The following is a 15,455-nucleotide window of genomic DNA, read 5'->3' as shown; positions in this document are numbered from 1 at the left end:
TGAATCTGCTAATGGCCCTGTATCACTGAAGTCGATGTTCTTTAGCTCTGTTGTTTTCTATTAATCTTACAGCACGAAATACAGTCGTGCTCCGAAGTAGGTAGTTGTCTGCTGTATACAGAAGACTCTAACAGATTATTGTGCTGCACTACAGTGATGACACATTCTCAGTTGTCGTGTCACTTGCTCTTTGTTTTCCGGAGTAATGCTGTTTTCATGTTTATTTCCATTACATGGGGCCAGTGACAAAAGAAAAAAGCAACTGAAAAGGTACGGCGCTACAGCACTGACAAATCCTTTGACCAGAAGACCTACTAAATGATGACAGACAGGACAAGGATGAAAAAGAAACACAGTAACCGACGCTTTGTCGAATGAAATAAATCCGTCAAGCGCTATGTGGGCATTTAAATCCTGTCTTGCTGTCACCTGAAGAGTATTTGACAGGACTGAGGAAGGTGCAAGCAGAACTGGCGCCAAAATTACAGCTATTGGTGAAGCTCAGCATCCAGAAATTGCCATTCTATTACCTTGCTATTACTGTAGGTGCAACAAAGGAGAGCACGCGATTGTACATATCAGTGAAGGTAATGGTAGCATGCCAGCAACCGGTTTTTGGGTGTTACACGGTACACACTTACCCAGTGAAGTTAGCAGAAGTTGGGATATTTGTACAAGTAAGGGAAGAAGGATGGTGCTAATAGCGCAAGATGAGGATGGCCGAGGGTAATGTCCAGCAATGCCAGAGTGGGGTAGTCACCATATGCTGGACTTGTGACATTGTGAATAGTAGGAGTACAAACATCATGCATCTGTACAGGAGGAAAACAGAGGGATATCCTTGCCAGAAGATGTGATCGAACTGGAACCATATTTTAGGAAGGTCTACTCTGGATATAAAAGGGCTGTTCTGAAATGAAATGGTCATACACGGTAACTGTTCTGTAGGGAACAGATACTACCGTCATATATAGCTATTCTGAAAGTAAGGTCCGATCAGTCTCGAAATGGAAACCACTTGAATATCAAAAACCACTTGAGAATCAAAAATGTTTTATTTGCTACAGTTAGCTAGACCTTCCAGCTACTTCTCTACATAGTCGCCGCGGTGTACCACCTTTCCAGTACTTTCGTCGTAGAAGGCAGCCGCCTGTACTTTCCGACAGTTCTCTGCGTTTGCCTAGAGCTCGTTGACTGTGGCAAAAAATTATTTTCAGTGGTTCATGTGAGCAGAGATGAAACTCAGGAGCATCCAGTTACGGGCTGTATCGTGGATCATCAAACACTTCCTATCGAGAAGGTTACAGGAGCATCTTCATTGCCCCTGCAGAGTGCGGCCCAGAATTGTCATGAAGAAGGAAACACCTAACAGTCGTGTTATGTGGGGTGCATGACATCAGGCGAAATGTCTTTTTGCCCCCGTACTTCGAGGGAGACACTGTTCAGCCAGACGTATTTACGAGCCCACTGTGCACTCAGAACTGGAAACAGCAACGTGTCCCGATCAACGGACATACTAGAGACGCTGCCCAACACATCTGTGCAACGCTTTATCGGGTTTTCACAGTGGTTTCCTTGTCACACCCGATCGGACCTTACTTTCCGAATAGCCCTCGTACTTGGTGTACAATGATGTAGTGGTGGTTGTTAGTTGCTATGAACAGCGGCAACTCGTAAGGTCGACACGTTTGGAATTGCGAGGTAGTGGAATGATGATCAATGTACACTACTGGCCATTAAAATTGCTACACCAAGGAGAAATCCAGATGATAAACGGGTATTCATTGGACAAATATACTAAACTAGAACTGACATGTGATTACATTTTCAAGCAATTTGGGTGCATAGATCCTGAGAAATCAGTACCCAGAACAACCACCTATGGCCTTAATAACGGCCTCGATACGCCTGTGCATTGAGTCAGACAGAGATTGGATGACGTGTACAGGTACAGCTGCCCATGCAGCTTCAACACGATACCACAGTTCATCAAGAGTAGTGACTGGCGTATTTTGAGGAGCCAGTTGCTCGTCCACCATTGACATGACGTTTTCAATTGGTGAGAGATCTGGAGAATGTGCTGGCCAGGGCAACAGTCTAACATTTTCTGTATCCAGAAAGACCCGTGCAGGACCTGCAACATGCGGTCGTGCATTATCCTGCTGAAATGTAGGGTTTCTCAGGTATCGAATGAAGGGTAGAGCCACGGGTCGTAACACATCTGAAATGTAACGCCCACTGTTAAAAGTGCCGTCAATGCGAACAAGAGGTGACCGAGACGTGTAACCAATGGCACCCCATACCATCACGCCAGGTGATACGCCAGTATGGCGATGACGAATACACGCTTCCAGTGTGCGTTCACCGCGATGTCGCCAAACACGGATGCGACCATCATGATGCTGTAAACAGAACCTGGATTCATCCGAAAAAATGACGTTTTGCCATTCGTGCACCCAGCTTCGTCGTTGAGTACACCATCGCAGGTGCTCCCATCTGTGATGCAGCGTCAAGGGTAACCGCAGCCATGGTCTCCGACCTGAGAGTCTATGCTGCTGCAAACGTCGTCGAACTATTCGTGCAGATGGTTGTTGTCTTGCAAACGTCCCCGTCTGTTAACTCAGGGATCGAGACGTGGCTGCACGATCCGTTACAGCCATGCGGATAAGATGTCTGCCATCTCGACTGCTAGTGATACGAGGCCGTTGGGATCCAGCGCGGCGTTCCGTATTACCCTCCTAAACCCACCGATTCCATATTCTGCTAACAGTCACTGGATCTCGACCAACGCGAGTAGCAATGTCGCGATACGATAAACCGTAATCGCGATAGGCTACAATACGACCTTTATCAAAGTCGGAAATGTGATGGTATGCATTCCTCCTCCTTACACGAGACACCACAACAACGTTTCACCAGGAAACGCCGGTCAACTGCTCTTGGTGTATGAGAAATCGGTTGGAAACTCCTCATGTCAGCACGTTGTCGGTGTCGCCACCGGCGCCTACCTTGTGTGAATGCTCTGAAAAGCTTATCATTTGCATATCACAGCATCGTCTTACTGTGGGTTAAATTTCGCGTCTGTAGCACGTCATCTTGGTGGTGTAGCAATTTTAATGGCCAGTAGTGTAACTTGGTGTGGCAGTCTTGCTGGCCTGCCATCCACACCTGCCGACTCCAACGCTGAGCTACTAGTGGGACTATTGTCAGTCTTTGGCCGAGGCAGACACCATCACACCGTAACACACCATGAGAATCACTGTCTGAGTGGGACAAAATTACAGCATAACACAACATAGAGTTTTTTTCCAAGTGGGACAGAATTGCAACACAAGATAACGTGCAAGTCTTTGTCTAAATGGGACACTATTGCAACATAACAAACACATAAAGCGTTGGCCGAGTGGATCACCATCGCAGCATAATACAGCGCGTGACTCTTTGTACGAATGAGACACCACGCAGTATAACACAGTGTGCGAGTCTTTGTCTGAGTGGGACACCATCTCAGCATAGCAAAACACACTGCTAACGTCAAAGTCTGTGGCCTGAAAGGCCTGCTGGCCTAAGCAGCGCGATGCACCGACTCAGCAGCAGTGCTCAGCGGCAGCCGCAGCCCATACAACAGCTCAAGCCAGGGTCGACCGACGCTGAGTTTCTAGTGAGACTTAGCGCCACAGCGCCAGCCGCCAGCCGACTTCTGTCTGAGGACAGTGGGTTGTACACGGAAGACTCGAAACGTCGCCAACAAGGCCACGTGCAGGGTTGACGGGCCGTCTCCCGAGTGGGACACCATCGCAGCTCAACACAATGAACTGGTGGCGTCGAGAAGGCGGCCGTCCTCAGCAGCGCCAAATGCCAGCTCAGTGGCATCGGACAGAAGCTGCCACCCATTTATCAGCCCCAGGTAATTTAACTCTGTTGTGCGCCAGGCGCGCTGTGGGGCGAGTGGGGGGTGATGATAGGTTGTGGGGCCCAGAGCAAACAGTGTTAACAATAACAAACAACAGAACATTTTGTAGTTGTCTGTCCACAGCTGTTAGATATTTTGAGAAAAGCGTATTTGTGCCATCGGCTGTACAATTGCAGGTTTCTTCTCTACCATTTTTCTATTATTATAATCACCTTCACAGGGGAGAAAGAGTGTACGTTAACGAATCAAAAACACAATTTTGTCAAATATGACTCAACCAAGTGTAGAGCATACATAACTGTCATAATAATCTTAATACTGTCCATATAAAGGTTCTATGCCTTGGAGCAATAACGGTAATGCACATTTGGTGATAAAATAACACCTAATAATTAATAATAATAATAATAATAATAATAACGAAATACATATATTTTTGTTTGTCCCAAATTTTAGTTTTAATGGTTAAAATACAACCTGAAAGGTAATTTGGCATATTAGGTTTGGAGGGAATATCTTCAAAACAATGATATCTCATATAAAACTTGATATATAATTAACATTCTTGAAAACTTATAATCGAATCTTATAACAGTCTGAAACTTTGCATACCCATTATTAATTAATTAATCTTGAAAAATGAAAACTATTGTTACAACATAAATTAAAGAAGCTTTCAAGCCTCATATATCCATGTGTAATAAAATTGATTTCTGAAATACCATTCTTGGAAATGAGCTGTATACAACATGCTGTAAGATTATTTTCAATATACCTAATTAAAATATCTAAACATTAATTATTAGTATAGTTATTTATTTCACTTATATTTGTTTTATGTTTTAAATTGACGTTTTATGTTTTACATTAATTTTTGTACACTCCTGGAAATGGAAAAAAGAACACATTGACACCGGTGTGTCAGACCCACCATACTTGCTCCGGACACTGCGAGAGGGCTGTACAAGCAATGATCACACGCACGGCACAGCGGACACACCAGGAACCGCGGTGTTGGCCGTCGAATGGCGCTAGCTGCGCAGCATTTGTGCACCGCCGCCGTAAGTGTCAGCCAGTTTGCCGTGGCATACGGAGCTCCATCGCAGTCTTTAACACTGGTAGCATGCCGCGACAGCGTGGACGTGAACCGTATGTGCAGTTGACGGACTTTGAGCGAGGGCGTATAGTGGGCATGCGGGAGGCCGGGTGGACGTACCGCCGAATTGCTCAACACGTGGGGCGTGAGGTCTCCACAGTACATCGATGTTGTCGCCAGTGGTCGGCGGAAGGTGCACGTACCCGTCGACCTGGGACCGGACCGCAGCGACGCACGGATGCACGCCAAGACCGTAGGATCCTACACAGTGCCGTAGGGGACCGCACCGCCACTTCCCAGCAAATTAGGGACACTGTTGCTCCTGGGGTATCGGCGAGGACCATTCGCAACCGTCTCCATGAAGCTGGGCTACGGTCCCGCACACCGTTAGGCCGTCTTCCGCTCACGCCCCAACATCGTGCAGCCCGCCTCCAGTGGTGTCGCGACAGGCGTGAATGGAGGGACGAATGGAGACGTGTCGTCTTCAGCGATGAGAGTCGCTTCTGCCTTGGTGCCAATGATGGTCGTATGCGTGTTTGGCGCCGTGCAGGTGAGCGCCACAATCAGGACTGCATACGACCGAGGCACACAGGGCCAACACCCGGCATCATGGTGTGGGGAGCGATCTCCTACACTGGCCATACACCACTGGTGATCGTCGAGGGGACACTGAATAGTGCACGGTACATCCAAACCGTCATCGAACCCATCGTTCTACCATTCCTAGACCGGCAAGGGAACTTGCTGTTCCAACAGGACAATGCACGTCCGCATGTATCCCGTGCCACCCAACGTGCTCTAGAAGGTGTAAGTCAACTACCCTGGCCAGCAAGATCTCCGGATCTGTCCCCCATTGAGCACGTTTGGGACTGGATGAAGCGTCGTCTCACGCGGTCTGCACGTCCAGCACGAACGCTGGTCCAACTGAGGCGCCAGGTGGAAATGGCATGGCAAGCCGTTCCACAGGACTACATCCAGCATCTCTACGATCGTCTCCATGGGAGAATAGCAGCCTGCATTGCTGCGAAAGGTGGATATACACTGTACTAGTGCCGACATTGTGCATGCTCTGTTGCCTGTGTCTATGTGCCTGTGGTTCTGTCAGTGTGATCATGTGATGTATCTGACGGCAGGAATGTGTCAATAAAGTTTCCCCTTCCTGGGACAATGAATTCACGGTGTTCTTATTTCAATTTCCAGGAGTGTATTTTAGTTTAGTGTTTCACATACAGTACTTGTGTTTTGTTAATTCAAACTAGTAAGTAACTCACTATTATGATACAAAATCATTAACTAATATTAATCTAGAAATGAATGCTTAAAACAGAACGTTTTATTGTGGCATGTGCATGAAATGAACGAAATTTCTTCACGTAATATAGCCGAGAACAGAAGATTTCAAATTGCTGTGGGTGACTCTCTAAATATCCTGATTTGTATTAGGCTTATTTCAGTACTAAGGCTTGGTGAAGAGAATTTATTATGTACTACAGAATGCACTTTGATTATATTGTTTCTCAAATTGAGACTGACATCTTGTCATTCAACAGAACTAGTCACGAAAATCTCCTCACAATGTTCTGCCAACATCGAAAGCTGTGCATACATCATGCTTGCACCTGTCGTCGAGGCCTTTGGAATCAATTGATGAACAAGTTCCTTCTCCTCGGGTACGGCTGTCAGAAAGGTTTTTTTCACACCGACACCCGCCTTTTCATAGTTTTAAAGAAAATTAACGTTGAATTTGGATCGAGAATTCGAGAATCTCTTTTTGAAGCTCCAAATGTCCTTGTGGCCTCGATTAAATCTAGTAAACAAACATCTAAGTAGGTCAAAATATATTTGAAAGATGTTTTGTTTCCCAGTGATGGAGAAAAATCTGTAAAATAGTAAGATTCTTCTGACCGTCAATGTGATGTAGGACATTATACCTGAGAACAAAGAATTTGTTCATCTGGTGAATCCAAAGGGCTCGACAGCACAGATCCACTCGTGAGATACATGCAGCTCTCAAAGTTTTCAGATCTAGTTCTATTAATGATTATGATCTCAGTATCCACTTGAAAAACAATATAATCAAGCAGCAATCACTAGTACATAATGAATTCTCTTTGCCAGGGCTTACCAATGTACTGAAATACTCCTGGTACAAATCAATGTATATAGAGGATCAGTCACGAACATTTGAAATCTTGCTGAATTTTGTTTTATATTGAGTTTTCTGTCGTATGCGAAGAAATTTCGTTCATTTTATGAGCATGGTGTAAGAATACGTTATGTTTTAAGCATTTCTTTGCAGATTATCATTAATGTAATAGTTTTGTATCACTTTGAAGTAACAAAATATACATATTCGAAACGGTAAACTAGAAAACAAAGCAAATTATGAATGTAACACCTAAAATAAGAATTTAAGATATAAGACAAATATAACTAAAATAAATAACTGGACTAATAATGACTGTTTAGATGATTTAACTAGATATGTTGAAAACACTTTGACTGCAAACTGTGTACAGCTTAGTTTCCAAGAATAGTATTCAGAATTCTGCTTTATTACACATTGGTTTTGGATCTGGAAAGTTTCTTCAGTTTGTTTTAACGAAATTTTCCAAATTAATTAATGACTGTCACGTATTTTTTAAAATTTCCAGTTGTTACGAAATGCCATTACACAGTTTTTAAGAACGTTAATTAAATATCAACTTTTATATGAGAAACATTTTTATATATCATCGTTTCGAAGTGGTGCTCTCCAAACTTATTATGCCAAATTACCGTTCGGAATGTGCTTCATAGCTTAACAGTGAAACTGGGCACAATAAAAAATACGTATTGCATAATTTTCTCCCCTCTACATACCCGCCAAGTTTCATCAAGATTGCCTATTGACACTTTGGAATGTTCCCTTGTAAGTGCAGGCAACAAGCACAGCCCTGTCTCGAATTCCTGGCCACAGCCCGTGGAGCCCGTTCATACCGGGATATAGCTGCTGTCCCAGGACGCACAAAGAACTGAGTTGCGATTGTGCCAAAGAACCTTCTGACTCACGTATGTCCAATGAAATGTCGCTGTACTTGGCACCTGAAGAAACAAGTTGCCAGATCGTCGTGGAGTGTGTTGAAGCAGTTTTTTGAAAGAACTGAAATTGTTAAAACAAAACAAAGCTCCAGAGAATCCCTATCAGAATATGCACTGTGTGGCTGAGTTAGCTCCTGTTGTAACCATAATATACCCAAGATCGGTCGAACAAAAAACTGTACCCAGTGGTTGGAAGAAAGCATGGGCCACACCCATCTCCAAGAAGGGCAGCAGAAGTGATCCGCAAAACTACTGTCAGTATCCTTGGCACCCATTTGTTGTAGAATCTTATAACATATTCTGAGCTCAAAAGTAATAAGGTATCACGAACAGAATGACCTTTTCCATGTCACTCAGCAAGGATTTCAAAAACATCATTCATGTGAAACCCAACTCGCCCTTTTTTCACAGGACATGCTGGAACCCATGGATCAAGGGAATCAGATAGATGCAGTGTCAGTACCACACATATATTTACTGTCAAAAATACGATCGTATAGGATGTCAAGCGAGATTCGTGAGTGGATTGAGGATTGATTGGTCCCGAGGACACACGGTATTATTTTGGATGTAGAAGTAACTTCAGATGTGCCCCAGGGAAGTATGATGGGTTTCTTGTTGTTCATGCTGTATATTAATGACCTTGAAGAAAAATGGTTCAAATGGCTCTGAGCACTATGGGACTCAACTGCTGTGGTCATTAGTCCCCCAGAACTTAGAACTACTTAAACCTAATTCACATTCGAACCTGCGACCGTAGCAGTCGCACGGTTCCGGACTGCGCGCCTAGAACCGAGAGACCACCGCGGCCGGCTGACCTTGAAGACAATATTAATAATAAACTTTGGTTTAATAATGAATAAAAAAATAGGAGTGCGGGTTAGCTACTACAAACAGCATAGTGAACGCATTATTGTGGCCAAGATAGACACAAAGCCCATGCCTATTACAGTAGTACAAGTTTATATGCCAACTAGCTCTGCAGATGATGAAGAAATTGATGAAATGTATGACGAGATAAAAGAAATTATTCAGGTAGTGAAGGGAGACGAAAATTTAATAGTCATGGGTGACTGGAATTCGTCAGTAGGAAAAGGGACAGAAGGAAACATAGTAGGTGAATATGGATTGGGGGGAAGAAATGAAAGAGGAAGCCGCCTTGTAGAATTTTGCACAGAGCATAACTTAATCATAGCTAACACTTGGTTCAAGAATCATAAAAGAAGGTTGTATACCTGGAAGAATCCTGGAGATACTAATAGGTATCAGATAGATTATATAATGGTAAGACAGAGATTTAGGAACCAGGTTTTAAATTGTAAGACATTTCCAGGGGCAGATGTGGATTCTGACCACAATCTATTGGTTATGAACTGCAGATTGAAACTGAAGAAACTGCAAAAAGGTGGGAATTTAAGGAGATGGGACCTGGATAAACTGAAAGAACCAGAGGTTGTAGAGAGTTTCAGGGAGAGCATAAGGGAACAATTGACAGGAATGGGGGAAAGAAATACAGTAGAAGAAGAATGGGTAGCTCTGAGGGATGAAGTAGTGAAGGCAGCAGAGGATCAAGTAGGTAAAAAGACGAGGGCTAATAGAAATCCTTGGGTAACAGAAGAAATATTGAATTTAATTGATGAAAGGAGAAAATATAAAAATGCAGTAAATGAAGCAGGCAAAAACGAATACAAACGTCTAAAAACTGAGATCGACAGAAAGTGCAAAATGGCTAAGCAGGGATGGCTAGAGGACAAATGTAAGGATGTAGAGGCTTGTCTCACTAGGGGTAAGATAGATACTGCCTACAGGAAAATTAAAGAGACCTTTGGAGAGAAGAGAACCACTTGTATGAATATCAAGAGCTCAGATGGCAACCCAGTTCTAAGCAAAGAAGGGAAGGCAGAAAGGTGGAAGGAGTATATAGAGGGTTTATACAAGGGCGATGTACTTGAGGACAGTATTATGGAAGTGGAAGAGGATGTAGATGAAGATGAAATGGGAGATAAGATACTGCGTGAAGAGTTTGACAGAGCAGTGAAAGACCTGAGTCGAAACAAGGCCCCGGGAGTAGACAACATTCCATTAGAACTACTGATGGCCTTGGGAGAGCCAGTCATGACAAAACTCTACCATCTGGTGAGCAAGATGTATGAGACTGGCGAAATACCCACAGACTTCAAGAAGAATATAATAATTCCAATACCAAAGAAAGCAGGTGTTGACAGATGCGAAAATTACCGAACTATCAGTTTAATAAGTCACAGCTGCAAAATACTAACGCGAATTCTTTACAGACGAATGGAAAAACTGGTAGAAGCGGACCTCGGGGAAGATCAGTTTGGATTCCGTAGAAATGTTGGAACACGTGAGGCAATACTAACCTTACGACTTATCTTAGAAGAAAGATTAAGAAAAGGCAAACCTACGTTTCTAGCATTTGTAGACTTAGAGAAAGCTTTTGACAACGTTAACTGGAATACTCTCTTTCAAATTCTGAAGGTAGCAGGGGTAAAATACAGGGAGCGAAAGGCTATTTACAATTTGTACAGAAACCAGATGGCAGTTATAAGAGTCGAGGGGCATGAAAGGGAAGCAGTGGTTGGGAAAGGAGTGAGACAGGGTTGTAGCCTCTCCCCGATGTTATTCAATCTGTATATTCAGCAAGCAGTAAAGGAAACAAAAGAAAAATTCGGAGTAGGTATTAAAATTCATGGAGAAGAAGTAAAAACTTTGAGGTTCGCCGATGACATTGTAATTCTGTCAGAGACAGCAAAGGACTTGGAAGAGCAGTTGAACGGAATGGACAGTGTCTTGAAAGGAGGATATAAGATGAACATCAACAAAAGCAAAACGAGGATAATGGAATGTAGTCAAATTAAATCGGGTGATGCTGAGGGGATTAGATTAGGAAATGAGACATTTAAAGTAGTAAAGGAGTTTTGCTATTTAGGGAGTAAAATAACTGATGATGGTCGAAGTAGAGAGGATATAAAATGTAGACTGGCAATGGCAAGGAAATCGTTTCTGAAGAAGAGAAATTTGTTAACATCGAGTATAGATTTAAGTGTCAGGAAGTCGTTTCTGAAAGTATTTGTATGGAGTGTAGCCATGTATGGAAGTGAAACATGGACGATAACCAGTTTGGACAAGAAGAGAATAGAAGCTTTCGAAATGTGGTGTTACAGAAGAATGCTGAAGATAAGGTGGGTAGATCACGTAACTAATGAGGAGGTATTGAATAGGATTGGGGAGAAGAGAAGTTTGTGGTATAACTTGACTAGAAGAAGGGATCGGTTGGTAGGACATGTTTTGAGGCATCAAGGGATCACAAATTTAGCGTTGGAGGGCAGCGTGGAGGGTAAAAATCGTAGAGGGAGACCAAGAGATCAATACACTAAGCAGATTCAGAAGGATGTAGGTTGCAGTAGGTACTGGGAGATGAAGAAGCTTGCACAGCATAGAGTAGCATGGAGAGCTGCATCAAACCAGTCTCAGGACTGAAGACCACAACAACAACATTCCACAATCTATAACGCTGTCTGAGAAAAACAGCACAAATATTCAGTCAGATCTTGATAAGATTTCGCAATGGGGAAAAAACCAACAGATTGCTTTAAACGTTCAAAAATGTGCAATTTGGCACTTCACAAAACGAAAACTAAATTGTAACTGAAATATCAATGAGCCGCAACTGGAATCAGCCAACTCATACAAATACCTGGGTGTAATTGTTTGTAGGGAATGGAATGTAATGATCACATAGGCTCAGTCATAGGCAGAGCAGGTGGCAAACTTCGGTTCATTGGTAGAATACCTGTGAAATGCAATCAGTCTACAAAGATATCCTGAATACAAGAAACTCCTACGACTTGTCCTACAATATCGCTCAAGCGCGTGGTAGTCGGACAAAACAAGACAGACACGGATATTCAACGTATATGGAGAAAGACTACAGGAAAGTTCACAGGTTTGTCCGATCCATAGGAAAGTGTTACAGAGTTGCGGAAAGAACTTGGCTAGCAGACTCATGAAGATAAACAGGAACTATCTCGTGAAAGCGCAATTACGAAGTTTATAGAAGTAACTTTAACTAATGAACCCAGTAACGTACTATAGCTTGTTACTCATCGCCCGTACAGGGATCTCGGAGACATGATAAGGCCATTACAACGCACACACCACATCTAATCAATCATCCTTCACATGCTCCATACGTGAGTCGAGCAGGAAAAAGTCCTAATAACAGGTACAATGGAAAGTAGTCTCCACCACGCACTTCACTGCGGTTTGCAGAGTATAGATGTAGATGCAAAAATTGTTAGATGTGAATGTAGTTAGCTGCTATCCACATGGAAAACTCCTGTAACATGTCATGGTCTATCTGACAGGTGATAGTGACATACGACTATGTACGTCTTCTTTCACCTGCACCTTACGGAACCCTCATATAACCAGAAGATTATGTAGAAATTTTATTCCAAAGCAGCTTAGCGAATTTTTACTTTTTTCCAGATGGGCCAACCAAGACTCAAGTGCCAATTTCAGTGCCTTATTCGTTGTTCCCTTCCTCTGTTTCACTATGTTTCTTCTTCCTGTCTTCTGACCACTTCATGCCAGTTTTTTATCGCTCTTCTACCCTGGAATCCTTCCATTTTCAATCCTTTTTCCCTAAACACTCCTCTGTCAACTGTTTCTTCAGCTTTCGTATTTTTTTTCCATATCGATTTTGTATTTCATGAAGCCCACTTGTTGTTCATTTCTTATCCCACAAATATATGCAGATCTTCTTCGTTAATCTACTGCCTTGCATTCGATACAACTGTCAAAAAAAAAAAAAAAAAAAAAAAAAAAAAAAAAAAAAAAAAAAAAAAAAAAACATCGGTCTTCTTTTTCTCATAACTTCTGATATATTTTCTGTTTTTTGATACATTTCATCATTGCTACCTAATTTTCAATCTTCTATAGTCTGTGCAGTCCTTATATTCTCCCAATGATAAGCTTTTCTAGTATTTATAATTTATCTGACTTATAGTTTAATGCTAAATGTATGCTTGCATGTAGACATTCCGGCTTCACTACCGTATTGTAATGTCTTATTATTGCGCTTTTAGACAGCATATTTTGTTGTAAAAACCTTTCCTTATACAATGCGCCCTTCAAATTTTGTGCATCCTTTCGTCAACAGCAGCTTCTTACAAATCATTTTCTAGGATTTTTAAATTTTTTAACCTTTTCAGTTTGGCCAATACTTGTTTTCAGAAATTTAGTGTTTGTAAAAAAACTGGTTTTCTCTGATGAAATTCTCAAGCCAGTCCTACTGGCTATTTCTTCTAAAAGATTAATTTCTCTTCCAACAGATCTCACATTTTCAGAAACAATAGCAAAGTCATCTGCAAATTCGAGGCCATTCATTCCAGTATTTTTGTTTCCTCTTCCCAGCTTTACTGATGGAATCTTCTATTGATTTATTTTCCCATTCAAAATTCTCACTAGTCTTTCTATAACACAGTTAAAAAGAATTGCTGATGGGTCATCACCTTGACGTACACCTGTGTTTATTTTGAATTCATGAGATATCTCTCCCATAAATTTCACTTTAGGTACAGTGTCTGTATGTGTTTCACAAATTAGATTTTCACGTTTAGATTTTACACAAAATTCACGGATTATTTTACGTATACTTTGTGTTTCGACGGAGCAATGGCTTTTTTTAAATCAACAAGAATTACTATCATATCTTTTTAATTTAGTAATGTGTGGCTAATGATTATCTTCAGATTAAATATTTGTTCTGAACATGATCTGCCCTTCCTAAAACCACCTTGATATTCACTTAAAAGACTGTACACTGTTCCTGCTATCCTGTTCAGCAAAATCTTGGTAAATGCAACTAGTAGTAAATAAATTCGTCTGCAGTTGTTAACATGTTGTTTATTATCTTTCCTCCGTCAAACTAAAGAATTGCAATTGTTGGTAGTTACCACGATGCGTTTTTATGATCTTTTATCAGCTATTATGTGCTTTGTATGTCATTACATAATTTTTTAATAATCATACACACTAATTAGTTTATAAATCAGTGTCTACATCAAATGCCAATAAATAAGTAAAATGTCTATTCCCTATCACCACTATATAAATTAATAACGAACACTCCAAACTCATGGAATTAAGCGATTTTACCTGCTGTGGAGATTTTTAGGAGACTTTTATCACAGGAAAATACACGTTTGCACTTTTTCTTTTGGCAATAGCTACGAATGATATTGTGATTCATCTCAATCTTTGAAAATAACTATGAAGTTACTGAAATCGTTAGTGCGAAGAAATTATATTTCTCCGTTAGTGGCTGGCTCGCATAATTTCGCCTACAACATGTTTTATCAGAGCTTACTGCCTGGCATGTAAATGAAAAAACGAGGCACAAGAATTTGGGATTTTACGTCCCGCCGATAAAGAGGTCATTACGGACGGAGCACAAGCTAGTATTAAAGGAAAGACAGGGAAGGAACTCGGCAGTATCTTCTCCAAAGAATTATTCTGGTATCGGCGTTTGACAATTCAGGGAAACCACTGAAAATCTAAGCATGGCAGTCCAGTATCTTACCATTTTCATAAGTAAAGCCTGTTCAACTATTACGACGGTTATTTTTTGAGAATTGTGCAGCAGACCACATAGTTATATGGTTTATTTTTTACTGTTAAGGTTTCATTTTGCTAAAGAAGGACAACATTTATTTTTAGACAGTAGATCACCAAATGCATGACAGTAGCAGCGTATGTCATGTTTGGTAATTTTGTAAGACATAACCGTTCAAGGAAGCAAGCTGAAAGGTTTCCTCATTATGGCATATGCGCCATTCATTTAGTCAAATATGGGTTTCGAACGGAGATACCGTGCGACAAACGACTCCGTGTCCTTCACATTGCCTGCCAGGAAGGCGGCAAAAGAAGTGATTAGGAGCGCGTACTTGTTAGAATGAACCACAGTGACGTCCACATAACGAAGTAAATTACCGTCGAGTGACGGACGATTGTTCTCGTGATAATGTATCTCGTCAACCTCATTAAAAAAAACACCAAATGAACAATGAATTGTTCTTCTTTTCTTCAACAAAATAATAATTTCTGTAAGTATCTTTAGAATACAACCTTGAATAACTACAGAAACTTGTTGTTTTATATCGTCAATGACCTTAAATCGAGAAAGTTTCTACATCTACATCTACATGACTGCTCTGCAATTCACATTTAAGTGCTTGGCAGAGGGTTCATCGAACCACAATCATACTATATCTCTACCATTCCACTCCCGAACAGCGCGCGGGAAAAACGAACACCTAAACCTTTCTGTTCGAGCTCTGA

Source organism: Schistocerca nitens, chromosome 8 (genome assembly GCF_023898315.1).
Source record: "Schistocerca nitens isolate TAMUIC-IGC-003100 chromosome 8, iqSchNite1.1, whole genome shotgun sequence".
NCBI lineage: Eukaryota > Metazoa > Arthropoda > Insecta > Orthoptera > Acrididae > Schistocerca > Schistocerca nitens.
Note: the sequence above shows the minus strand (reverse complement) of the source record.